The 27,934-nt window shown below is 38.7% G+C and overlaps 1 long non-coding RNA gene across 1 annotated transcript; it reads left to right on the top strand.

Moving 5' to 3' along the window:
• Nucleotides 1-7,934: 7,934 nt before the first annotated feature.
• Nucleotides 7,935-26,886, top strand: LOC106902096. The gene is made up of 3 exons (XR_001414424.1): nt 7,935-8,162; nt 9,418-9,517; nt 25,031-26,886. It is a non-coding gene; the product is annotated as an uncharacterized LOC106902096 (long non-coding RNA).
• The last annotated feature ends 1,048 nt before the right edge of the window (nt 26,887-27,934 follow it).

The raw sequence follows: 27,934 nt of genomic DNA, 5'->3' as shown, positions 1-27,934 counted from the left end.
GCTGCAAAGGAAATGTCTCTATTCATAACAGAGACTTTCTTCCAGTGATTTTATAGCATCAAAACCATTAATGCACTGGCAGTAGGCCCTCAGAAGTGCTACTCCATGAAATGGTTCTTTTGGGAATCACATATATGCTAATCATATAATGCTTTGAGGAGTATTTTTAGGAGCTGCAATCACGTGAGCAGTTATTGCCATGACAGCATGTTCTCAAATATTTTAAAATTGTGCAGATTATAAAAATATTAATGATTTCTTATTATCTCTTCAGCAGCCAAACTGGCTCAGGAGGGTCAATCGCATTTGTACAGAGGCTAAGCTGGAAAATAGCATATACCTAAAATTCGAATACATAAATTTTTCAGTTCAGATTCTGCGACCTGCAAGAAATCAGCTTCATTTTAATATTTGCAAGCAAAAAGATTTTAAAATAAGACGGATATGCATATTGAAAATAATATTTTGGCAAACCGTACCCTGTAACACAAAGTGCCTTTAGGCAGAAACCATTCATGTCATAAAATTAAAGAACTGAAAGACTGGAAAAGGTGGTTTTTTGTTGTTGTGTTTTTTTGGTTTTTTTTCTCAGCCATATGAGAAGAGTATGAGTGAAATGGAGATAATGGCACTTCTCTTATTTCCATTTTCTGTTTCACTTGTGTGGTGTTGCGCTCTCCCTGTTTTTCCCCCTCTTCTTCTCCTCCCCTCTCCCCCACCCCCCCGGCTCCTGCTCAGTCCATCCGTGACCATCACAACAGCAGTTATGATAACTTACACCTGGACTTTGAGGGATGGCTGGCAACACAGCCAAAACACTGTCCAGAGTGGGGACATAAGAATATGACTGTAGGTCAATTCTCTTACCCTATAAATAGTGGACAGCCCAAGAGCCCTTGGAGCTCTCCTGTACGGCAATGGCTGCACGCCAGGATCTCGCCTTTTGTGAGGGTGCTTGCTTCAGGTTCTATTCCTTGAGGTTGAGAGATTCCTTGCTGCAACAGATTCTTAGTAAGTGACTAATAGCATGCTAAACTTTGAAATCTTAGCTAAGTAATACAGAGGGTTGATTGCGCAGATATAGTCCTTTAGACATAAACCGTTGACCAAGTCAGGGACTGGGATTTGATCCAGCTGCTCCCAGACTCCTCTCTGGGAAGGAGTTCAGAAAGCCAGGGGGTCCCTTCTGAACCTCCTGACTCAACGGGAGGGGCTCCCTGACAGTGTGTCTGACCCCGTCCTCTGCACAGTAAATAATAGAGTGTACATTGACATCGAAGCTTGTAAAACACTATCGCATTTACTACCGGTTTTATCACATTTTCCACTGATTTTGTTAAATCACTGTTTCACATTAATAAATATTTCACTGCTTCTCTCTTAGGAGCGAAGCCAATCACTTGCCCTGATGCCGTTAGGGGGCTGGGCCAACTGGGGTGCAGCCAGGACCCCCAGTGCACCACGTTCCCCTTTCTGGCATAGCCTCACCTCCAGTCCAGGAACTCACCCCGCAGAGCAGATTTACAAATGCAGATTCCTAGGTAGATTCACTCCTTTGCCAGCAATTTACACTTCATGGATGCTGCTACATTTTGGTGACGCCGAGGCTAAGTATATCCTGCTGGAAAAATTACATCTGATTGATAACTTTACATATAGCCTCTGTTACTAAAGTTAAACTTAGTAATAATTTAATAATGTAACAATCAGTAATTAGATTGAGGTTATTAGTCTGTCGTGGTCATAAAGTTTTCATAAAGGAAAGAATAATCCAGGCAGGCAAACCTACAGACACACACCTACATGTGTATACTTTCTCACAGGATAACACAATAACTCTGTGTAAGCGAAAAGTTCTTACAGGTAACTTTTAAATAAAAATTTAAGCATATACACTTCCATAAAAGATTAGAAAGAGCTCTTTCTGGGTTCTCCTCCTCACTGAACGACACTAAGGAGGGCCACAAATACAGGCATCTCCTTGTTTGCAAGTGAACCTGAAAATACTGAGCGGGTCCCACCAGGAGGGCCTGGGGCAGCATCCTGTGCTAACCAGGATTGTGCTATACTATTTATACTACTATTTTGAGAAAACTTGGTCTATTGAAACGTAGACGACTTCATGCTATCAGTTCTGATTTTGACTTTTGTTGCTTCTCAGAAAATGTTGCCTTCCACGTCAGTTCTAAATAATAACAATACATGCTCCTCAATCTATTTGTGAAATACTTCGACCTCTTCATCATAAATGTCTTTTCCTTGGGCTTTGTAGTTTGTTTTCCATGATAATTCCTATCTCCATTTTTTGATAGCCCTGTGGATCTTCTCCTTAACTCTTCAAGTATTAAAATTAATTCCAAAATTTTAGCACTGTGTGGTAAATTCTTCTGATTTGCACTTGGTTGTCTGAGCTGCATATACTGCATTTCAGCCACATTTTTAGTTGTTGCTCTGGACTGTAGATACCTAGGAGAGTTGATAACATACGCTTTCATAGTTTAGTGTCCCTTTCAAAGTATTTGCACTTTGGTTTAAATCCAGCAGTTTGTTCTTAATTATTTTGTAACGCGTTTTTCTTATTTATATATATCTAATATCTAACTTCAGTTCAAATGGCTTGTGTCTGAACCCCTTTTACCAGCTGAAGGTGCTTTTTGGTGAGATGTATCACATGCTAAAATTGCAAAAAGATAATGACTACATCCCTCTTACTTCCTTAGTCCGCCCTGGAGAAACTGTGGCTTTCTTTATAGTACTGTCTTTAATATGGTACTCTTTTTCTTGTCGAGGTGTTCAGATGTCCCCCCAAAAAATGTGATCATATTGTTCTATGTACATACAAATGTAGGAAAAGAGGATTTGTGCTTTGAAAAGTACAGCTCCCGTAGCAATTAGTTTCCAAATCTATATAGTCTCGTATATTTTCCATAGTTGATTCTAGCAGAAAATACAACCTAAAGTAAAAATCCTTCTAATTAAAAAAAAAAAAAAAAAAAAAAAAAAAAATAAAAAAAAAAAAAAAAAAAAAAAAAAAAGGAAAGGAAAGTATTTTAGTCATAAGCTCAGTTTAGGCATACATATATGAATTCAGTAGTAAAGCTAACAAATGCAAGGGGTTAGCGTAAGGTATTATCAAAAAAGTAAGAAATAAAAGCAAAGAAAGCTAAACTACTAGAGGTTGGGTGCACTGTGGCCTTTTGCTTTGCTATTGCATATTTTTCCACAATACATTACAGTGGAGAGAACGCGGTATGTAATCAGAGCAGAGGTGTAAGGAATGAAGGCCATGCTACGCTTTTTCTGAAAATAATGTAATTTCTGCCTGACTGGTAGGCGTGCTGTGGAGCTTAATTAAAGTTTATGAAGCACATCAAGATCTTTGGATAAAAAGCACAGTACTGTGAACTTGGAAATTTGTGGTTTTCAGCACTAAAGAGCGGAAGACTAAGCTATAAATGCTTTTTTCTTGACATGTTATCATTGTTTTGAGTAGCATTAATTCTGTATGTGGACCCGCAAGGAAATACAAAGGGGCTTGTGATGTTTTGGTTTTATTACCATTTATGTGAGGGTGAATATTTGTAGTGATATGGAAGGCATTGTTGGTCTGAAATGCCACAGTAACCTTCTCTTTGAGTTTAAAATATGCATTTACTCCATAATTTATTTCATATTCTGTTTTCTTATCCCTTTCAAAGCGTGTCATTGAAATAAATAATCAGCATTATTATTCATAAAAAATTTATATTAGGCTGCAGCAAGTTCTCAGATGTCATTTTTCAACTCATTTTAAAATATTCTCATTTTCTTTTCTGGATATATTTTGAAAGGCTTGTGCAGCAGGGAAGTTGCAAGAATTACACGTGACTGAAGCCGTGTTTGTTTATGTTTTTATAAACAAATCATACAACACAGAGTGCAAACAGGTAGTCCCACATACATTAGCCTGAGTGTGCAAACTCAGGACGTAACAAATAGTTCAATGTGTTCAAGAATCAATAAGCCAAGCATCAATTTTATATGACTCATCCCCTATACAAACTTGTAAATGCCTTGGGAATAGTTTTGTTCAGTGAAGTGAGTTTTCTAAGAAATATGAATCAGAAGACCATCTAACTACACATACATATCTCAGCCGAGACTGTGGCCTTTCATCTTTATTTTCATGTTCTCTTCTTTCTTTTCCCTTTAGAATCAATAAATGAACTTGGAGAAATTTCTGCCTTGCTTAGCAAGTGTAGTTTCTGCAAATCATTAAGCATACTCAAGGTGTAAATCAAAGTCACATTTAAAACAATGGCCAAAGATCTTAAAAACCTTCCACACTCCTGACAACAGTATCTGCATCTGCTCATATGCCAGGAAACAGATAGATTAGAATCGAATAGAGTACGCTGAAGTTACACAAAAAACTATGGAGAGAATCAAAGAGTCCATCAATGACAACTCTGGTGTTTCTGGTCAAGCCTCTAAGTGAATCTTTTGATCTCTTATTTTTTACTCTGCCTTAATTTAGCATCTTCCCTAGAGCTTTGTTTGTTTCAGTATTTTTGTCTTACCCTTTCAAAATTCCTTAGGATCAATGATACCATTAGTTCTGTATTTGTTTTCATTCTCTTATTTTATTGTGTTTTCTTCCCAGTATTTGTCTTCTTGTGTTATTTGCCATTTCCAGCATTTGCCTTGTTTTATTATCTGTGGCTTGTTAGGCAGCTCATATTTCCAGTACTTGTCATTTCCCTTTGCATTTAATTTCAGTTTTTGTGACATGCCTTTTCTTCTTCCCATGACTCATAACTCATTTGCTCCCAGTGCTTCTCCAAATGGCTACAGGACAGATTCATGGGTTATCTGGAAGGTTGCAAAGTCCAGAGAGATGGCCCACTGTTCGTATTAGCCTATATATTCTTGATTTTATCTGAAAGGCAGAGGGGAACGGAATAATTTAATGCATTAGACAATGCAGCTTTCTGACTTTGACTAGCATTAAATTATTGTCATTGGACAATATGTCTTGATACATTTCTCAGTCATTTCAGAAAGACCAACTAAGTGTTTGATATATGAATATAATCAGTAATGATTTTCAAAATACTCATATGCCATTATTTTACATAATTAAGAAAAGGACACATTTTAAAATGCATTCTCCATTGTGCATATTGCCAAATAGAGTGTAACTAAAGTATACAAGACTTCCGGTTTGCTTCAGAAAGAAAATAAGGGGGATACTTACGTATAAATAACTTTTTGTTATGTATTACTATACATTGTGTTGCTTTAAAGGCATGTATTGTGATGCTTCATAAGTCTAATGTATATTATATGTTTTCTTAAGTATTTACGGCTACATTCAGTATGAACAAAACATGGAAGGAGAGAATTTACAATGAAAAATGGCTATCTGAGTATCTTATAGAAATCCTTAGCTCCTATATTGTCTTTTCTTAACTGCCCACTATCTATTTGAAAGGTAGAGGCGGAACAAGGAGTATGTTAGTGAAGAGCAGGAAGATGTAGACGTCCCCAGTGCTGTTGATGATCCAGTCTTCTGGTGGAAGGGGCAGTCATCAGCTGTGCACCACACCAAGAAAGCAGGTGGTGGGGTTTGGGTGCTCAAGGGTGATTTGTGCAGAGTTTCAGTTTTTTTAGCTTGACTGCATCTGTGTTTTGCTTCAATGACTCAGGAATGGAGATGCCTGAGAGCTCTTGGTGTTGGCCTACTGCTAGCTCTGCCAGCCCTGCTGCTTCTGTAGACTCCTCTGCATTCCTGAATTCTCTCCACTGCAGTCTTTTCCCTTCTTTTCATTCACTCCAGAATAGAAAGTGAGCAACAATCTGTGCCCCATGTATCAGGTGACCCCTTGCCTTTTAAAACACTGTTGAACTTGTGCTCTCTCCACCGAATATTTTGTTCTTACATTAAGAAACATGAGCAAGCCTAAAGTCCTTGGGATGATACATGTCTGAACTCTGAAACGTCTGCTTTTTTTCTCCTCTCCTACTTAGAAATAAAACATCAAGCTGCTCGGCCCTGTACCTGGTGTCATTTTGACATGTTTATTCTGATTTCAGAAATTTTTATGAGTACCAGCAGATGTCACTGCAATCAAAAGAAAGTTCCTAGGGGATTTTCATTATGAATAAAACTGCTTTCTTAACAAAATACAAATGATAAGCCATTGTTATTTCTAGTATTACTCCCAATTTTTTTTTTTTTTTTTGGCAGATCAAATCGTTGAGAGGATGAAATATCCCTCAGGAAGGAATTCAGGATTTAGGTCCAGGTTATTAACTTATCCTGAAAGTCAAGTAGTTAGAAATTTCTCAGCAAAATGTGTTTTCAATTGAAAAAAAAGAAAATGATTCATTGAAATAGTTTGTTGAAGTATGATTCTGTAATGAAAAAGTTGTTATTAAAAAAACCCACCCCAATTTCTCCAATGTACAGTAGAGCCTGTTCAACATTAGAAAAGGAGATCCAAGGCCAAAATACTTCAAACTCCTTTGATTAGGGGCTACACTTTAAATACAGAGGACTGGATGATCTGAGTAATTCTTCCTTGCTTTACAGACAGTATGTACTTGAGCCCATCTCATGGAACAGGAGAAAGGGAAAAAACTCAGTAATATGGGTGAGGTGAAAGAGAATCTTTCCCTTCAACTCTGACTGTGATACCTTTGAAAGGACAAACACTTTATGGAAAAGGATAATGTCATAGTTACGGTTGAGTGCTATATATTTAGATTCTCTTTGCACTTCTGCCAATGACTTTGTATTTGATATGGAAGACTTATTTCCTCCATACTGCATTTTTCTTACCTTCAAAATGAGGATAATACCTACCTCAAGGAATCCATGAAGATGAATTTATTAACTTTTCTTAAGGAATATGAGATCTCAGAGGATCATGTGAGTGATAAACTTTACTGATTCTCCCACTCCTGTGTTACAGAAAGTTGCATTCAGCAAGAACTCAGTGAAAGAATCTTTTCCATTTCCCCTTGTGAATTTTTGTGCAGATTTGATGTTTTGGTGTGTGAGTGTATGGCTATTATACTTTGAAATGACATTACGACATTTCAAGGTTGTTAGTAAAAAAAGTCAGATCTATCTATCATATAATATGTAATATTTCAAGAGCTGTCACAGTAGAAATTTAGATCTCTGTTAAAGGCTCTGTTAGGTTCAAACATGCCAAATGATTTAAACTTCTTTTTTTCTGTCTACATTTCACTCAATGTGTTTACCTTTCTGTAGGCGATTACTGAAAGAGATATTTGAACCCTGGGATGGTAGAATTTAATCAAATGCCTGAAGCATGTTATTAAGTAAATCTCTGTGTTTCTCTCAGTCATTCCTGTTGGACATACTCCACCTCACACGGATTACTGCATTATCTATTTGGAGAGAGCATAAGGGGAGATGACTTAATAGTCCAGAGAGCAGAAAACCTGCTGGGTATGTGGGAGTGTGAGGTTCAGATCCATAGGCTGAAATAAGCATAGCAAGTATGTCATGGTTGGATTCTTACTCCCACTTGCCTGCCTGAAACTCTCTTAAGGTCAGAGAACATCTGTCTTCCGTCTGAGTTTGGCCAGATGAGCCTTGTCCTTTGAAAGCAGCCTGAGCGCTTCTATTTCCACACATCAACAGTTTCTGAAAACAATTGTTTCATCGCAAAATTGTCTGCCAGTTTTACTTCAAACAAACCTACTCTGCAATGAAAAATCTCAATGGTAGAACATACAGGGAGTGCCTTGCTGAACAAAAAGTACATTTGTTTAACTAATTGTCTCCATTGCCCAACGCCATCGAGGTTAGAAGTTCCTAGTATGTGGATGGAGGGTCATCATGGAATCATGTCAAACATTAAAACTGATGAATGCATCATTTTTGTCTTACATTGTATTTTCATGAACAGCAACCACTTTCCTCCAGGGACCTGCTTTTCAGTTAGAGGATATGAACCATACCCACTGCAGCAGAGAAATTGCTGAGTGAAAAGAGAGACGTTCCATGGACAGTCATGGCTTTTGCTGGCAGCACTTTATTGTGTCACATGCCTCACAGTGTAATGGTGTCAAAATATGGGCACAGAGAGAAGAAAAGCATTAAATAGACCGACATGAAGCACGGAGTAGCTGTGGTTTTCACACAGGTGAATATTTGGCTCTTTGTCAAATGTAAGTAATATTTGTATTGGCTATGAAATTAGACTGTTGCCGGACTTGGGCTAATAGAGGAAAAAGGGCGATACAAAATACACCTACTCATGGCAAAAGTGAAAAAGATGCTGCTGCAGAGAGCAGTAGATGTAATAACTGATATTGTGCTTAAGCTCAGACTTTGCTGCAGCAGCTGCCAAGGTGTTGGTGTTGGAGTTAGAAGGTGTTGGAAAAGCTCTGGAACTACAGAAACTGTAGTTGGCTCTCTACCATCCCGTCTTCTCAGCCGAAGGAGTCTTTGCTCCTGCCAGTACAAAATAGGTCCTGCATTGGTTCTGAAACAAAACAGCAGTACTGAATAACAATTAAATTCACTTTAAAAATGCAACTCAAAGCAAATGAGTGAGCAGCTTACCTGGAGTCTGTTCTATAATTGCTTTAAACCACCAGAAAGAATTTCACAGAGTTCAGCAGGTGCTGAATCAGGTCCTTCACAGAAATGAAGATATGACTCTGTTTTATGGGCTTCAGTAAAACCACAGCCAAAAAAATGTAAGAGCTATTGAGTTATAATGCCTTAATAATGGTATCTTACTTTGCAATTGGAGGAAACTGGGAATGTAGTCTCGCAGATGTGAATGCCCTAAAGATACAGTTGGGTAGACACTATAGACATAAGGTAGACACATCTATGGAACTTATTGTTCTCGTTTGGACCAGGAGCAAGTTTGTGAATTCCCCTGCTGTCCTAAAAAGAGTTCACACTGTGAAATGGTCTTGGAGCATGCAGACTGAATTTCTTTTTTTTTGGTGAAACTAAACTGAATTAAATGCTGCAGGAAGATGCCTGCACTCCCACTGCTAATGGGTGTTGAATAAGCCGGATCAGACTAGATCTCATTTTCAGCAAAATCTTTAAGGTTGATGTGGACATCATGTACTTGGCACCAATCCTTCTACCTCCCAGATTCTCTCCTTTTGAAACATGCCACCTGCTGAAGTAGACATAGCTTAAATAACTTAAATTCAGTAATTTGTCTCCTATCCAAGAGGTGTTTGCAAAAGAGACCTGACCACCTATGCATGCATCAAGGTCTGTGAGAAGTCAGCTTTCATTACACCCTACTTTTGTATTTGTGTATCCAGTCTTTATTTGTGGCATGTGGAAGCAAACATTCCTTATTACCTCTTATTTTTCTCTGTGCTTATTTATGTTGTGATAAATGTAAACCCTTTGTAATTTTGTAGAATGAGCAGAGGCAGATGCTGCTACAACCTAGATGATGTTTTCTGTCATGTCATTTCCATGCATTGCGTGAGTACCCCCTGCCACTTCCCTCATTGTCTGGTGAGTACTGCTTTTGCTGTTGTGAGATTCATTTATTAAGAACAATTTTAATGACTAACACTTATTAACTTCAGTGATTCATCATCAGTTGTCTTCCATAAGTCTGCCTTCCAGAAATCAGCCTTTTATTCCCTAGGCTGATTCGTACAACCATGAGATGACAAAGCAGTGAGGCCAGGAACATAGGCCTGAGAAGAGTGGTACCCTGAAAGTCAAAATTAAAGTAGAGGACAAGTGTGGCACTTGAGGAAATACGATTTGTGAGATGATGCTACCTGTGTAAGTAGCCTGCTGCTCAGTGCTCTGCCAAATGGAATAAGAAATTCCCACTTATCCCCATGTCCCAGTATTTAAAGGGTGGCTGCAAAGCAGATGGAGACTCCCTTCTTACAAGGAGTCACATGGTAAAGACAAATGGTAATGGGTAGTAAGGAGATTCCAATTGGACACAAGAGGACAATTTTTCACAGTGAGAACCATCAGGCATTGGAATAATCTCCCCACGGAAGTGGTAGATTCCCCAACATCAGACACTTTTAAGACTCAACTGGACGGGGTGCTGGGCCATCTTATCTGGACTGTGCTTTTGTCAAGGAAGGTCGGAGCAGCTGATCCTTGAGGTCCCTTCCAACCTGGTATTCTATGATTGTATTGTTCTGTGAACTGATAGATCAGGTCAGAAGCAAAGATCCTACCTATGCCCCGAGTCCCACTTTCCCAGATGTGAGAAAGGAGGAATATCTCCAGAAATACAAGTTTATTTCTGCCTCTAGCCTGTGTTTAATGAGCTCCCTTGTTTGTTTCTGTATTTCTGAAGGGATGGGAACTCTTCTATTGGACCTCTTTTTAGCAGAACATGGTGTATAGCAGCACCTGACAGCATTGCTTGGTGGACTGAATGCACAAAAAGGCCAATTACATTGATTCTGGAATAGGTATGGTTTTCTGGATCTTTTGCATTCTTAGGAGGTACAAACTTGTTTTTTTCTGGAGAGGATATATAATAATGAAAGCTCTGGTTAGAGTTGGAAACGATGCTAAAGATAAGCTCTTTAATAAGGTCTTTTAAAACTGATGTAACTACCATGAAGAAAATAGCAGAAGGAGGTGTTACCAGTTTTCTTTGAAGAGGCATCAAAGCTTATAAATATGCAATGAATCAAAAAAAAAAAAAAGAGATGTTAGCTTCTTAAACAGAAATGCTACTAGTCTCTTGCTAAGACAAAGCTAAAACAACTTCTGAAATAAAAGAACGTATATCATCCTTCCACCCATGCTACTGTCCGACCTGACTGTGACTTTAGAGGAGGTCACTTGCCTGGGATTGAGGTAAGTGGCTCTTACACTTTAAAAAAGAGTGTTTTGATATCAAGATGCCTGTGTGCTAAGCTGGGATTGCTTCAGAAAGCCTGAGTTACATTCTGTACCTGCTGTTCTGCTCTTGGGAGCTGTGAGCAGGAACAGACGGTGACTCAACTGCCTTTTCAAGATACTGTTCACAGTAACACTGCATGACATAAGAAAACAGCAATAAAATAATCCATACCCTCTACACTGTAATCTTCCTACACACAGTTCAGCACTCTCCAGTTGTTAGCCAAACACAGCTGTCTTCTTCAGACTTCCTCTGCCCTGCCTGTCCATATTGGGGGAAGTTGCAATAGTTTTATGACTGCACTTTAGTCCTGAGATCAGTCATCAACATACCTGCTGACAAGCTAAATTTGTATCCAGATTTGACACGTAAACGACCACAAAGCTCGGACATATGGATTCAGTCAGGGTCTCCATCTCAGCTCGGCACCAGAAAGTAAGCAAGTTGAGGTATTTCGGACCGCAGTGAGCACTTCTAGCCCATTTCAGGGCCGAGTCAAAGCGAGCTTTTGAATACCCTTGAAGGTGGCTTAAAGCACAGCTGAGCAGAAAAACATATGTACCTGTGCACGCTTGTTTCAGCTCCAGTGACAGGGCAATAAACTAAAGTGTAAGAAGTGATATTTAGTGTCATTCCTGCTTCATTTAATATGTTCCTACGTTCTGCGATGATGACTAGCCTGTTGATGTTGGCCTGGTTCACATGCAGTCAGCCACCAGATCTCAGGTGGGAGCTGTGACTAATGAGTGAGATACAGGAAAGAATAGCTATGGCTCTCTGCACCAGCATCCTGGTGAGGTGAGGAGGACGGTGGATCAGCGTCATGGCTGACATGCTGGCTCACTTTTCCTGGTAAACCCACACCCATCCTAAACTGGGGCATTTCCCATAAAGATGCTCTGACTCAGCATCGCATTTCTGTGATACCTCGGATTCGTATTCAGTTTCTTTCTGAAGCAGCTGCTGTCTCAGGAAGTAGCTTAGCCTTTCTTACCCCCAAATCTCTTCTCTTGAGGATTCTTTTGAACCTGAGGACAAAGACCTTGTTCTCAGTTCTAATTTCCTGGGAAAAGTTAGTCAGGTATACATTTTCCCATTAATCTCCCAGATGTTTAGTATGTTCAAAGGGTGGTTTGTTTTTTTTTTTAATAGAAACATTGTATCTCTAGATGGTTTATTTCTTGCTTATTATTTCTACCTGGCCATTTGCACTTATCTCCTCATAATCATATAGGAGTCTCTGGTAAAGCAACTGAATATTCAGATGGCACATACAACCCTCACAACTTAATAAAGTGTAGGTTACATGCTATGTGCACACCATTACTTTATACTTCCAGTTGTGTAGATCCTTTCAAACATGCAACTGTGGCAACACACCTTCCTATGAATTTTTCAGTTATATCCAGTATGGATGTGACTTTTAGTAAAAAATAATTTATTAATTAAATTTTAAAAATCCTTTACATTGAGACGTTTCCTGAAAAGAGCCTGTTTCCTGAAAACAACAAAGGTGCTTAACATCTAAAATAATTATTTCTTCTGACACATGGAAAAAGATGTCTAGAAGCTAGCTAATCAAAATAGAAATACATACCTCTAGAATTCACAGAAAATTCAGGGCAGCATAATGCGAATTCTCCCAGCATTCAGTATTGATTATTATGCTGATATGGACATAAAAATAGGAGGATGGCTGGAAGAGACAGTCTGGGTCATGGTCTGTACACAGTCTGGTTCATGTAGGTCAGAATACCCAGAACTGTGGGCAAGGGAGGAAATACCTCTAGTCCAAAGAAATACCTCTAACCAAAAGGTTACAGAGCCTCCACCTGTACCTAATACCCTGGACTGCAAGGAATCTCCATCACTCTATACTGAATTTGTAGTCTTATACAGGACAAAAGTCACAGCTGTGCCACGGAAAGCATGAGTGAGAAACAGAGAATATTTCCAATCTCTGTACTATCATAGTATGTGTTAAACAAAACTTGCCCAAAGACTGATTACTTTTCTCCCTGTACAGAAAGGCGAGGGAAAAAAGACTTTTTAAGTCAAACTTGGGAGAAAGACTGTCTCCTGATCAATACCTTCTTTAACCCTTAACACCAGCCTGGAGCAATATAATTGCACTATGACCCTCAAATGTATCCTGTAAACTTCTTCCCAGCAGCTATGGCAAAACTTTTCAGCTTCAAAGCTGAAAGCAAAACCTGCCTCCCCTAGAAACTGGAGCATTCACCTAGGGAAATCCTCCTTAGCCTCCAAATGTGACAAGTAAAAAACCCTGAGAACACATTATAAATGCAATACAAGCTCATAAAGATCCAGGTACTTATGATATATCTCTGCCTACATAACACATGACATGTGTGAAATTTGATTGCTCGTGCTTGCAGCCCAATTCAGAAGCTTAAACATGGTCACCTAATGCCATTTGAGATGCTGTAACTTAGCTGAAAAATGTGCACAGGTGTGGCAAATATTACCCAAATCTCATAGATTAACTTCTATGGGCTGGCAGCTGGAGCCCAGAAGCAGCGTCCCAGGACATGGCACTAGTTACTTCTCCCTAGGGAACTGAAGTAAGACACTAACTTCCCAGCCCCATATTACTCTCTTATATAGCTCTTTACATACATTTACTTAAGTTCGTCTTAAAAATTTAGCTTCACTTTCTCCTGTAGCCTATGTGGATATTCCTAAAATTTTACTCCTCAGATATTAGGAATTGCCAGAATAGATACATTAATGAACACTTTAAAGTAGTTTGATTTTATGCTAGTGCTTCTATTTAGCTTGAGCCTTGATATTAATCTAAAGACATATTTCTAGAGTCTCCATATTCTCTTCCACCTCTTATTTTGCTTGGCTAAACAACCCAATCCCTGCAAGTTCTCATTGTAGGGCTTTCTCTTACTTAATCTTATTGATCATTTCTGCTCCTCTTCCAGTTCAGTTATATCTTTCTTGAGCATAGATGGCCAGCCCAGTTCATGATATTCCAAATGAGGCCTTACTAGTGCCTTGTTGCAATGGCACTTCTGCAATTCCCCATGGCATATTGGTGTCATGCTGTGGGCCTTTTAGCATAAGTGGTCACTCAATTCTGGAAACGTTTTATACATTTTACGCACTTAAAAATGATAAATCTGAGGGACAAAGCATTTAACTTGCAATTTCCATAGAGATAGGAAGGTCAATGTAGGATTTTTATGCAGACAGGAAGTTTTACATGGACTGTTTCTTTTGTCTTTTGTTCACTTCCCCATTTCCTCACATGCTGCCAAAGTGATTTTCCATCAGCGCTTTGCTACTTTACTGTAAACAGCCTTTTAGTTCTTCAAGCTCTCTGTATATCAGTAATCGAGGACACTTTTCACCATTTTTTGTCTGTTAGTAAGAAAGGAAGATTTATCTTCGTCATGTATGATTTTTTCCCTTAAATACAGTCAACATAATCTGCTGGTACATGTCCCATGTAGGTCAATTGCCTAAAGGGGCTTCTGTCAAGGTCTCAGACCATTATCAAACCACCAGCGGGCTCTAGAGAGAAAGAGCTGTCACAGTATGCCATAAACCTATGTGAGTTTAAATGATGCATCTGTACATGATATGTGATTTATGTTACAACGTGACAGACACAGAAATCCCTCTTTGCAAAATGTAATCAAGATACCTCTCTTAGGAAAACACAGTGCTTCACCAGGGAGTCTCAGGAAATAAACTTTATCTTTATAAAACAGAGATGGCCATACTTAAAGGGTATTATAACTGAAATTTTAAATTCAGTTAGCATGACTTGCTAGGACAGGAATATATACAAACTCTTTCCTATCAATAAACGCTTATGAAATCACAACCCATCATCTGAGCTGCAAATGGCTCACTTCTTACACTATCTTCATAGACATTTCAGTCCTGGAATGTGAAATGGTTTTGCATTTCAAGTTAAATAAGCTCCTTGCAGAGTGGATATAGCAGGAATAAGTTCAAGCTGGTATAAATTGGTGTCACCTATCTTTCGAAGCACACAAAGCAGGGGAAATACATGAAGCAGGGGAAAATGGGGAGGAATGTTAAATAGGAAATGTAGGCAAACTCCTCATTATCAGAGTTGCTGTGCTGCAACAGTATTGCTGTCGTGAACAGAATACTGGTGAAAGCTTTTACTCTTTTCTTCTGCTTTGCCTCTGTAGATACCCAGATTCCCTATTGCCCCATTCAATGCCTAAAAGCTCTGTTAATTTTACCTGTTCTTTATTGGCGATGCTCTTGTTCTGCACTCAGTTGTCTTCTTTTCTTGACCACCTCTGCAGAGTCTTCCATTACCATCTGTCCCACATTAACCTGTGTGACACTTTTCTGGGGCAAGAGCAGCTGAAGGGGCATTGGTTTCTGTGTTACCTTACCCCTCATTGCCACAATACAGGAATATACATGCAGATTCTTTTTTTTCTGCACAGGTGAAGACAAAACTCCAAAAGAAGCAACATTTATGCTACTTGCATTACCTTGATGAACCTCAGCTTCTCTCTAAAACAGAAAGTGTGAAAGTTTCTGTGGGAGTGAAGAATCTGCTATTCAGCCCAAGAAATGAAATAGTAAAGCCAGTACTAACAAAACTGTTTTGTGATGGTGACATAGCACATGAGCAACCCATGAATAATTTATTCTTGTAGATCTGGAAATCGAGATGTTGACAAAATGTCTCCAGTATTTCTGTCACTTAACAGTATCCTTAGACTGCTTTCAGCTATAGAATTCATCACCTACCATGGAAGCACAAGGGGCTGAAGCACATCTTCCCCATTCTCTAATCTCTGCTTCTGACATCCTTGTAGAGGTTGATTCTCAAAAACCTTCTCTTCTATATTTGTGTATTATAAGACTTGTCTGTGGATGCACAACATTCACCTCCACCCCTGACCCCTGTGAATTTGGCTCCTGGCTGGAATCCTGGCAGGCAGCTACCTGTCAGCAATTTAATGGAAGGATCCTGCCGTCATCCGTTTCAAGCTCTCTGAGCAGGAAAACGAGATGGGGGTTTCATATTTCAAAGAACAATAGAGCTCAGGGATGGTTTTTTAAATTGAAATTCTGGCTGTGGGAGTCATTAAATATAGTTCTGCTTCTCTTCTAGACTGTGAGATCAAACAGCACAGGCAATAGGAGGAATATTTGCTCACTTACGGTATATGCACAATTTTTGCAGATTGGTTGGCTTCACTCTGCAACTGACTATAAAAAGGACATAAAAATATCATTGACATGTCTGGTTTTGTGCTGAAAAAAATCCTATACTAAAATGCTTTTTCCCCTAACTGTTTCTGAACTTTTTCTTCATTCATATTCAGACTCTAAAACTTGTTTTTCTGGAGTCTGTTGATAGCTGATTGGAGAAACTACATCGTTGGAAAATTATCTCAGCATTGACTAAATGAACAGTATTTATTTTGAAGGATCTGGTATGAAAATAGTTCATTTTCACCATAATCCAGCCTTTGTATGCTGTAAAACCTCACGAAGGATTAGGAATAATTTAGCAACCTCCAAGACCATAATCCAGAAATCTTGGCTCCATGCTCACTATAGAGGCAAAATTTTCACTAAGTTCACCAGACTAAACTTGGGACAATTGTCTTTCACCTTAGGTTTGAAATCGTATTAGAAAAACCTGCCCTACTCATATTCTATAAAAGGGAAACAGTTTCTATCCAGTTTATCACATCTCAGCTTCACAAAACTCCAAATCCAAAATGTGGAATCAGCCATCTTAATGCAGTAGGTCACACCTAAAGTGAAATTCACCTCGTTATTTTTTTAGGATGCCTAACCAGAACACATGTGCATGTGTAATCTTCAGTTTTAGTGTCTGGACCATGCTGATTTGTTGCAGTAAAGAATGTGGAGTATTTGGATACAATTTCATTACTTAAGCAAAAGGCTGACTGTTAATGTATTGCATTTAAAGAGTTCATGTCACAATTATACTATTTACGTGTATTTGGTAGCCAAAGTAAGAGAGAGAGAGTTGTTCACCAATATAAAATACCAAAAGAATTTCTGTCACTGCCTGGGAGTTTTAAAGTAATAAATTAGGAACGTCTCAGAAGAATTGTAGACTAGGATCATAAGATGGTTAGAATTGAAACGGGACCTGAAGATCATCTCGTTCCAACCCCTCTGCCATGGGCAGGGACACCTCCCACTAGACCAGGTTGCTCAAAGCCCCATCCAGCCTGGCCATGAACACCTCCAGGGAAGGAGCATCCACAACTAAAACACTCTCTAGAAACTTCAGAAAAGTTCTCCTACTACAAGAAGAACTTGTCTTGCTGCAATGCACAGAACTGTGGGATGAACTTCCTAGAAATCAAAGAGACATACATAACCAAGGACAGCAGATCTGACTCATTAGAAGCTCAGGTGCCTCCTCACAACATGACTCATTCAAGGTCAGGCAGTTTAGAGGAGCACTTCAAGTGAGGAGTTAAGCCTCTGCAATGGAAATGTACATGTGGAAAAACACATATAAAGAAAATTGCAATGTCATAGCCAGAGAACTCCGATGATTTCAACCCATAATAAAATCAGTATTGCTACAGTATCAGAGTTTTTTATTAAAAAATTAGAGTTTAGTAATTCCTAATTCTGATTTCTCTTGGTGAGTCCTCACATTCTTTGGAGCTCAAAGTTCACTTTGTGCAGAACTGTTTCTGTAGCTAGGTGGGCAGAGTTGAGTTTTGCCACTTCCAGCACTTTTGAAAATGGGCTTTTAAAAATGCTAAACGACCTGCTAAGGAGTAGTTAGTAGGTCCTGTTGTTCTTTGTAGGCCTTTGTAATTAATGCACGCTGAAAACTCTCTCTCTGAGGTTGTGTGTAGCAGCTGGATAGAAGATGAGAGCTGCTGCTGGAGCAATGCCATCTATACAGTGTGAGAAAGCAGAGTTGGCAAAGGGCTCTGGCTGTACCAAGCAGGTCCCACTGGCAGATGAAACTTTAGCAAGCTGTCTGAGTTATCTTATTATGCATCTGTTCTCCTTGTAGTTTATCAAGGCACTCAGGGCATTGGTTGGTCTGATAGAGCTGTGGGATTCAAGCTAAATTACACCCCATGCCAGCACTGTATATGCTGAAATAAATAGGAGTTCTTCACCTATTATGAGATTATTATGAGATTTAAATTTATGTGTTATTAGAATTTGCTTTTCAGATAATGTTGCTGTTTTAGTGCATTCACTGAGTACCTTTAATTTACTTTTCTAGTCTTAAACGTAATTATACAGCATAAACAATAAGAATGGCACTGATAATGAAAGCTTTGCAGTACTTAATGTCCAAAAATTTTTACATTTTGAGAAAGTACTGCTTCTAATGAAATTTTTACAGTAATTTTGTCTTTTTTTTTTTCCTTTTTAATGTCCTTGCTGCATTTTAAAGCTTAATAACTATTTTCTGAGTCAATAATCCTCTTGCACTTCTTCTGAGCTTGTGTACTAAGTAAACCTATTGGCATTAAAGTTGATGACATTTTAACAAAGATTGGTTGCAAGACTTTTTCAGTACTTTTGCGAAGCAGGAGTACACACAGCTAGAAGAGTTCTTAAAAACACCTTGTAAATTTTTTCTTTTTCTCCAGCTGTTCTCTTGCAGAGTGAAGCAATTCTATTGGTTTATAGCCTAGTCTCATGTATTTGGAGAAGTTAAGATATCTTTGCAGATATAGAATGATTGTAGAGGAGGAGTGTTCATGTCTGGTCACTGCTACTCCACCTGCCAGCCTAATTCTTCATCATGGCAGTTGTATCCCTCTACACCAATTATAGAGCACCAGAACCCCCTCAGTCCATCTAAACATCCATCTTCGCTGTGGCCCCTTAGCCCCTGATGCTGACCCCTCCTAAATGAGTGGTTCCAGTCATTCTAATGCCCCTCACCATATGGCCCAATATGCAATCCATTTTCAAAGCATCAACTCGTGCGCGTTGCATGGTGTTTGAAATAACCAAAGGTCAATTCGTTCTTGGCTGCCCCGTATTTTGTTTTGGCTGTGGCCAGGATCATTTCTGGCCTCACTATTTCCTGGGAGGGAGAGGGATTCACCAATATGCATGTCAGCGTGAGCTGCCAAAAGAATGTTCACTGGTGTTGAAGTGGTGCCAGGCATCATGGAAATGAGCCAAAGGGTCAGCTGTCACGTACTGGACAGTCCACGTACAAAGTATAAAGAGTTCCATGTGCAAGCCTGAAAAAAAAGCAGGAAGAGATGAAGGAGACATTCATCAAACCAAGAACAGGCAACAGTGCTGAGGGAAAATGGCATCAACCAAAGGGAGCAGTGCACACTAGACTTAATTTTTATGTCAGAAAGGTCAGGAAACAGCAGCTGGCTGAAAGGGCATGAGTCACCTCCAATAGAACCCTGATGTATGGCAGGGTGTGCATGCAAAGTAGTCATAGTGTGATGGGTATCCAAGGGTAGTTAATATGACCTCTTTCCCTAACATGACCTAAATTAATATGGCCTATTACTTATTTCCTAGAGATTGTCAGAAAAATGGGTCAGCTGTTTGTGGGCATGATGAATTGTCCTCTTTGGTTGCAGATAGGATACATGGATAGAAAGAGCTCTATTTGATGACAAGAATTAATCATTAAATTTTATGTTGTTTGACAGGACAGTGAAATTATAAATACCATTAATCTGATATTTTAAAGTTCAACTATATAGAAAAGGAGAGTTTCAAATTTTGTTAAGCACAAGTGGAGATATTATATGTGAATTTCTTAGAGAAGATTCATAAATGAATAAACAACAGACTTCACTTATATGTCTGTGGGTCCTTCTTTGCACAGTGACAGACTGTCATTTATGAGATGTGTCCAAAACTAGCAAAGAGGCCAGGCTAGATGGGGTGAATATTATCAGGTGAGTCACCTAAGACTAGGGCAAGTGAGTAATGCAAAGAAGCTGATGGTGGAAGACAAGCTGTCTGGTGGGCTGGCGCACGTATTTTGTTAGAAGGTACGATATCTCTCTATTGCTTGTGTGGCCAGAATTTGTTTTTCAGCTGCTGAGGAAATATCATGGCGTCTGGCATCTGGAGTGTGAATGAGCATGTTAAGATTTGTGAAGTCAGTTGCACTGAAAGGATCAAAGAGTAACAACTGGAGGCTTGAAATCTTGTTCAGTAAAAAAGACAAAAAAACTATGTGGAATTTATATTCTGAACTCTGGGGGAAATTTTAGGATAGGGCTCCGGATCTCACTGGATGAATAAAAACCACAAAGCAAATCACAGGAGTAAGTAGACACCCTACCAGGAACAGGAAAAGTCCCACTCAGCAATACAATTATGTTTAGGAGATCAAGAAGTATGGGGATAATGTGAGACATGCCAAAAGTCAGTCCGAGCCAGATTTTGTAAAGGAAATTAAACAAATAGCAAAAGGTTATTCAGCTGTATAAATAAAAAGAACACAGGAAAGCATAAGTGAGTCCACTACACAATAATGACAGAGCAGAGATTAAAGATAATCTAGCCATGTCCCCAAAAGTAAATGAACACAAAGTACGAACTGATGCCCTTGGAGCCTAACAAGAGGAACTTCTCCTGTAGGCTGGAGTTCATTAGTTGGTATCAGTAGAACAGTAAAAAACCTGATGTTTTTGTCCCCTCTAATTTGTTACCAGCACTCATGTAGAGGTGAGTAATATTGATATAAAAAGCCATCATCAGGTCTACGGGTAAATGGCTCAATCACAATTGTGTGAAGTGGAAACAGTGGAATTGTGGGATGTTGACTCCATGTGTATTGTAGCTTTGATAAAATCATGCAAACTACAGCTGTTTAGGCAGTGGATGAATAAATAACCACTAACAACGTACATAATAGGTACATTCTGGACTTGGATCTCTACTTTCACCTCTGGTTGCCTTTATCTGGCAATGTTGCTGTTGCATGGCAGGCAGAGGTGGGAGGCCAGACGAAGCGTTCTTCGTTACCGAGCTTGTAATATTTTACAGGGGGTAACAGCAGTGACTTTTCCAAAATCCAGGGTCAAACAGGTCTAAAGTATTATCTGTTTCATTTAGGCAGTGCTTGCTAATTCCCTCCTGCGGTTTTTCAATGGCATAGACACCGAACTGACACAACCAAGTTTCCCCTCTTGTAGCGTACTTTATAGCAGCAGTTTTCAATGCTGAGTCAAATCCCCTTCACGTAGACAGTTTGAACTGAGTGTTGCTAAAACTAACATGGTGGTTCCACTTTCCTGGACACAGGGAAACAGCCATATCATTATAGGGAAGAAAGGTAAAGAAAAGTTTGGGATTTTTTTAATTCTTCATGAAGATGATTTACTATCTTCAATACATAAGCTCCTACACGTTGAATCAATATACAGGGACACAAGAGCTCTTGTCTCAAAATCTAATCTAAAATGGAAACGAATCAGAAAATTTCTTCTGTTTACACCAGCTGATTTTTTGGTCTTACCAGAGCTTAGAATAGGTCAGGCATATAAAGAGTGGGGGAGAAAAATTGTAATTTCCAGTTCTCAGATGGAGTTATTGGGATATAAAGAGGTTAAATATAATTGCCTGGGGCTGCACTAGTAGGTTTGGTCCACTGAGAAGAGTCTGTGTCCGGTCCAAGATCCTATGCCTATAAGCATATCCCCCCCCCGCCTCCAGATAAAATGGTGGTTTTAATTCAAAATAGTTGACTCCATGGTAGTGTAAGCTAATCACAAATGAAGCACTAAAACAAACACTGAAATGCCACTTTAATGCCTGCAGTGTTTCCTTAATGTCGAACGGTTCCAATAGGGGTTTATAGGAAGGACAACGAAGGACTCTTGTAATTGTTTGGAAAACAATTCCTGGAGTACTTCAGCTTAATATTGTGCAAAGGTACTCCCTCAGTTGTCTCAGTGCAATGGAAAGGAAGATGGTATAAATGAGGTCACAACATCATGAATGTTATTTCAAATCCTGAGCAGCTCTCACTTGAGGAAGTTGAACCTGCAATAGGTACACAGCATTAACTCTGATAAGTCTTCAATACAGATTTTTACATGTGAGAATCTGAGAATTGAAATCCTACTGAGAGACTCAACTGCAATATTTCATCCACAAGAAATATCTCTTTTTTTTCCTGTAGTGGAAAATTCTTGTCTTGGATAGGAAAGGACTTAGATGATAAGATGTCTAGCTGAGTGTTCACAGTTTACACATCTAACATTGACTAATTTATTAAATTATTTATCAAGATTTAACATCTTAATTACATTATACACAAAATGCTGAGTCCTAAGAGATATTGATGTCCTAAGAGAAACCAAATAGAAAATGCTATTAGAAAGTAAGTTAATTTCAAAAATGTCTTTTTTGGGGGGTATTTTTAGGCAGTTTATGTTCTTGTGAATTTATTTAGTGTTTGGTTACGTTTTTGTTTTGTTTTGTTTTGTCAGACACTGTCACTTTGTTGCTCTGAATCTTTAAAGTTTCTGACAATAGTGACAAAATCAAAAGCTTGGGTAAAATTAGGGTTGTTCAGTAAAGGTCATTATGGTGTAAGCTGTTTGTCCTAAAATGTGATCTAGTATTGCTTACAGCTATGAATAATTTTATTCAGAAAAATAGCTATTGTTAACTTGAATGAAAAACTTGTTGGTTTAAGACAGTCAGAAAAACATCTACTTGATTAGTCCTATGTCAATGCTTCTGAAGATGAATTTTCTTCCAGTGGTGTACAAATTAATTTACAAACATTTTTCTAGAACTAATTTGTGGCTAGATTATATGAACCTAATGCTTAATTTTCTTAACATGTATATGGGTCACTTTATACTGCTTCTTTATGCAGCTTGTTCCTGCTTTGCTTAATGATCTTTTTCTTTTTGCACTCCTGACCTCTTGAATCTACTGCTGTTTGTAGAACCTTTCCTGTAATCATTATTTAGCAAGCATTATTTAGTAGCTGTTTTTATTGCTTTTAGATAACTGTGTGTATCTCTGGAAGAAATGTTCAATGGAATAAAATTCATTCCTATCTTAAGGCAGTGTAAACAGTAAGAGCCTTCACAAGAATCTATTTCAGTTTGAAAAAAATAAAGGCTTAATAGCCCAGCTTAAACCACGCCGAAAAAAATCCTCCACCATGATAAAATGCTCTTTTAGTTATTATAGCCCTCCTTGGTTCTTTGATCTGTTAACTCTCTTATGCTGTTTTTATTTAAAAGTCAAGAGTAGAGCAGAGAGAAATATTTATAAGTCAAAAGCAAGGCGAGGGTTGGTGAAAAAGTGTCGCTGCTATTTCATTCGTAGAGGAATGGGACTGTTGAAACCTGCAGTAGTGTTTGGTAAAGTCTGCATTTCATCTCGTGTTTTTAATGCAGAGCCAGTGGCAAAGGTGGGTTCGTCTCTGCTCTCTTTCACAGAAAACCTCTTTAGTGTCTGTGCTTTCAGACTGTGAGTCACCCCTGGCCACGTGAAATCAGAACCTTCACTCTTCGGTCTTGAATGGTGTCTCTCCATGTTGTGGGAGATGAACCACACCTACCTCAGAGCTTGTATAACTTTTTGTCTGTTTTTCTCGTGCTTCAGCAAACGCCGCACCTGTGCTTCTGTGCTGTGCTTTCTAGTCCAACACATGCTGAATGTAACAGAACCACAACAGGGACTTCAAACTGTGAGAAGTTTGCAGTGGTGAACGTTGAAGAGTGGTGACGCTGGATTTTCCACTCCTCAGCAATGAATGGGAAGAGGCTAAACAGGTGCTTTATACTTTTTTAGAGTATAAAGCACCTCTTAGCAGCTGCTGCTCTGCTTTGAGTTTGCAGCCTGCCAATGCTGATGAATTACCGTTTTGTGTTGCCTGGTGCCCGTCAACTTGCTGCAACTGGCTGTTCTTCAGGCACTGTGCCTGTTTACGCTGAGAAATAAATATTTCAGCACCTGCGTGTTAGAAATATAGAGACACATTCATCTTCATTTTGAGATGTGATTGCGTTTTGTGTTAAGAAATCAAACACCTATAGCTATGTTTCAAGAGAGGAATAAGAAGTACCTTTCAAAAGTACAACTGACTCACATACTTATCTTGCTTTCATTATTTGCTGCCACTGTAGAGATAAGCATTGCTTCCATCAAGTGATCCACCTGCCAGAGTATAATACTCAGTATAGATAAAATTTCTCCTTTAGGTGATTGCCTGTAGGTACGTTGCCAAGTTGAGGTCATACATGGTCAGTGGTGGCGAGGTCTACATTCTACCCCAGCCATGGTACGGTGACATCCTTCACCCCTTTCTGTCCATACCCTGCACATTCCTGCATCGTCTTAGCTGCTCTCAGCCACTAGCTTGAATTTTACTTGTAACTTAGGGCATCGCTCAAACCTTTCTGTAGTGTACTTTAGTTCTTTTTGTAGTTTTTTTTTTTTTCTATTTTTATTCTTTAGCATTTAAATGTACTTCCTTTTCTAGGACTCTCTCTTTTTACTCATACGGCTTCTACAGCTATGCCATCTGGCTTAATGTCATTTTTCACCTGAGGCATCAAGAAAATACTTGGAGAAATTTCAAAGCTTCATCTTTGGCAATGATCTCTGCTAGAAATTTGAATTCAAATGCTTAGATTTTTACTTTGGCTCCATAACCTTCAAAGAAGAACACATTCAACTTGTGATCAGGAGTCCAATCTCAAATCTCTGCTGTGGAATGCATGAGGGATCCTGGCAAGCCCTAAGGACACCCCTGCCCTACTACTGACATTCCAGCCTGCACTGGCAGCATATGTACAACTGTCTTGGAGTTCAAGGGAAATAAAGCAGAGTCAACAATTCCACTTGTTGAATTTGTGGATTACAAAGATGCATACAGGGTTGGCCTCTAGTTATTCTTCCAGTTCAGCAAGTTTCAGCCTTTCTTTCTCCTACCTGCTCCTCTATCTCCTGGGTGATCCACCACTGAGATGTACACCTCCAGATGTTTCTGCAAGGAATTTTTCCATTCCCAAGCTCTGTTGAAGGACCTCCTGTGCCACATTTTGTTTGCTGTTCTTATTTGCAATGCAATTTTATAGGGAAACCCTTCCAATAATTCTGCTTTTCAAAATTCCTTCTTTCAGGAATCTCACTGTTTTTGAAGAGTCCCAGAAACCAAGGAGAGTGAATGAAGAAACAGGTGCTTACTTGAAGATAAAGGGAAAGTTTATCTAGAAAGTTTTTGATAACTGGTCTGCACAGCTTTACATAAGCCACAACATCAAAGAATGTAGAGCTATAGAGGACCGCAAGGGGCTCTCTTAATTCCTGAAGCAGCATCAGATCACATAACTGACTGCTCAACGTCATCCAGCACGTAGTCATCTACAGAGGTGCCTCTTACTGACTCTGAAGTTTTTCCACAGGTAACTCACCTGCTCTAAGAGGTGACTGACAACCTGTCCCTAAAAAATTCCCTTGATATAATTACCGTAAGTCCCTTGTTAGACCTGTCCAATTTCATAGTAGCATAATAGAGTTAATGATGTCATCATTACTCTAATATCATGCCCTGAGTATACTTGGCAATTTAAAGTATGAAAGCCATAATCAAGAAGCTGCATTTAAGGTAGAAGCATTTTCATTCCTTTAAGTCAGTAAGTGCTTTTTGCCCAGGTTTATTAATTCTTTTTTTGAGAGTATTTTCTAGGAAGACACAGAATTCTTTTATCTGACTTCTCAGCACCAGCTGTGCTGGATCCTAAATTTCTTTTGCATACCTGGCCTCCGTGAACTTTCTGATGAGCCCACACATCAAGCTCTGGAAAGGATCGTGGTTCTACAGATAATGTCTTGGTGAAGCTTGTGGAAATAAGCACTCACTGAATCGTGGTACACAATTCAACTTGTCTATATTTATACACCTTTTGGTTGATTCTTCTCCAGACAATTAGATAACCATTTTTATTTGCACAGATCACCATTTTTATTTGTTTCCTAGTTTTCTTTGGTAATACTTATGTCCCCAGTGCAAATGAAAACACAGAAGAGAGTACTTTTCTAACCTTACTTGTCAAAAGATTTCTTAAATGCAGATGTTGGCTTTTTCCTGCAGAAAAAGCTAAGCCAATAAAGTGGCATTGAAGCACTGTGAGAAAGAAAACTGTATAAATACATAAATAAGAATATAATATTACACCACTAATATTCAGGTACCACAAAAATATTTAATGCTGTAGCAAAGTATTTGAAATATGTCATAGGACACCTACCAAAAGATTGCTTGGCAACGAACCAGCAAAAGATAGACAACTAAACTTGCATGCCCATTCAAAAGGTAATAAAATTAGATCTTTTGAATGGAAAAATATTTTATTAGTGTATTTCTCTACAGAGAATATGAAATTAATCTTAAGAGAGACACAAAAGCTATATAGATGAACGTGATCTCTTCAGACAAAATAATGACTTGAAAGTGAAGATTGTGGGAATAGGTTATGTTCCTTATTCTAGAAGAACTATGCATGTTATTCCAACATTTGTTTTCCCTTTGAATTACCTGGGTTTCAATACAATGACTTAGAGAAAAAAAGTGTTTCCATTGGACTTGAGGAACTGTATCAGATTTTGTATTGGCATTTTGCTTAGCCTCAGCCTGTTAGACTTTCAAATAGGAATAAATTTCTTTCTTATTTTTTTCAAGACAGAACACAATTTTTTTTAGTGATAAATTCTTGCAGAAATAGTGGTTTTATGCAATACCATTTCAAAAGGTGCAAATTGTTTGGATGGTATTTGTGAAAACAGACTATACGTTATGTCAAGATTCATACACGGCTTTTAAGTGTCATTTTGGGGTTTTTTTGCTTGACAGATTATCCTAGCTCTGAAGAATATCTAGATTGTATTGTAGCATGCAGACAGTCAGTGAAACAGGATTGTTTGTCTCACTTTACCAAAAGACATTTTAATAAATTTCTGGATGAACGTTGTCTTCGTATAAGTTGAGCATGGCATGAACAATAACAAATGACTGGAACAAAGCAAGGAAGACTTATGAACTACCTAATGTGAGTTATATATAAGAAAACAAGTAAAGAGATAGTGAGAGAGAGAGAGATGGTGACAACAATCCTGGGAGTCTTTTGCGCAAACAAAATGTCCCTGTGTCCAACTTAGCTGGGAAATAAATGAGAAGCACTAGAGGTGAGTCAGCCAACCTTCTCTACAGTCTTGGATTCTGCACATATGTGACACATGCAAAACCATCGACCTCACACTGTGAGTCCAGATATGACAGCAATCACTGAATACGCTTCAAGACTGAGCATCAGTGAAGTTATTATATCTGTTCTATATATCAGGCTTGTAGTGACATCCTGAAATATGTTAAACTTAATGTGAAAGCCATAAATGATAAGTCCATCAAAACCAGAATGAGATATAAATTTTTCAGCCAAACAGAACCGTTCCATTTTTTTATTTCTGTGAAGGCTGAGAAAAGAGTCTGCTTTGCTTTTGGATCAAATCTTCATGAACAGACATATTTTGCTTTATTAATAAACTTGTATTAGAAAAATAGATAAAGCTCTTAATAAAAGTCTTAAGACAGATTCTTTCCCCACTGTATTTCAGCTAAAACGTTAAGCCTCATGTCTTTTTATAGGTTTTATAACTCCTAGTTAAAAATACATATGCCACTCCCTCTAACCATAAGTGAGAAAGAGGAACAGTCTAAAAAGTGCTTTATGGCTACAAATCCTCAAATAACTGACATTAAACACTACCAAAAGGAAAGAAGAGGGCCAATTTCAGCTCTCAGGACTGCAAACTAAACGAGAAACTCTGTCAGAGACTACTGTGCCTCAAAGAGCCAAGGGGAGGACTTAGAGAGACAACACTCCCTGCTGCTCTTCAACCACCCGGCAGGTAAGATCAAAGACAGTCTGATCTGAGCTCCTGGTGCAGCCTCCTTCCCTGGGGGAGAGAGATCCAATTGTTACACTTGCACTTCCAGGTGAATGAAATTGAGGAATTAGTAGGTCACT

Source organism: Calidris pugnax, unplaced genomic scaffold, assembly GCF_001431845.1.
Source record: "Calidris pugnax isolate Ruff unplaced genomic scaffold, ASM143184v1 scaffold41, whole genome shotgun sequence".
NCBI lineage: Eukaryota > Metazoa > Chordata > Aves > Charadriiformes > Scolopacidae > Calidris > Calidris pugnax.
Note: the sequence above shows the minus strand (reverse complement) of the source record. Positions and strands in the feature narration are given on the sequence as shown.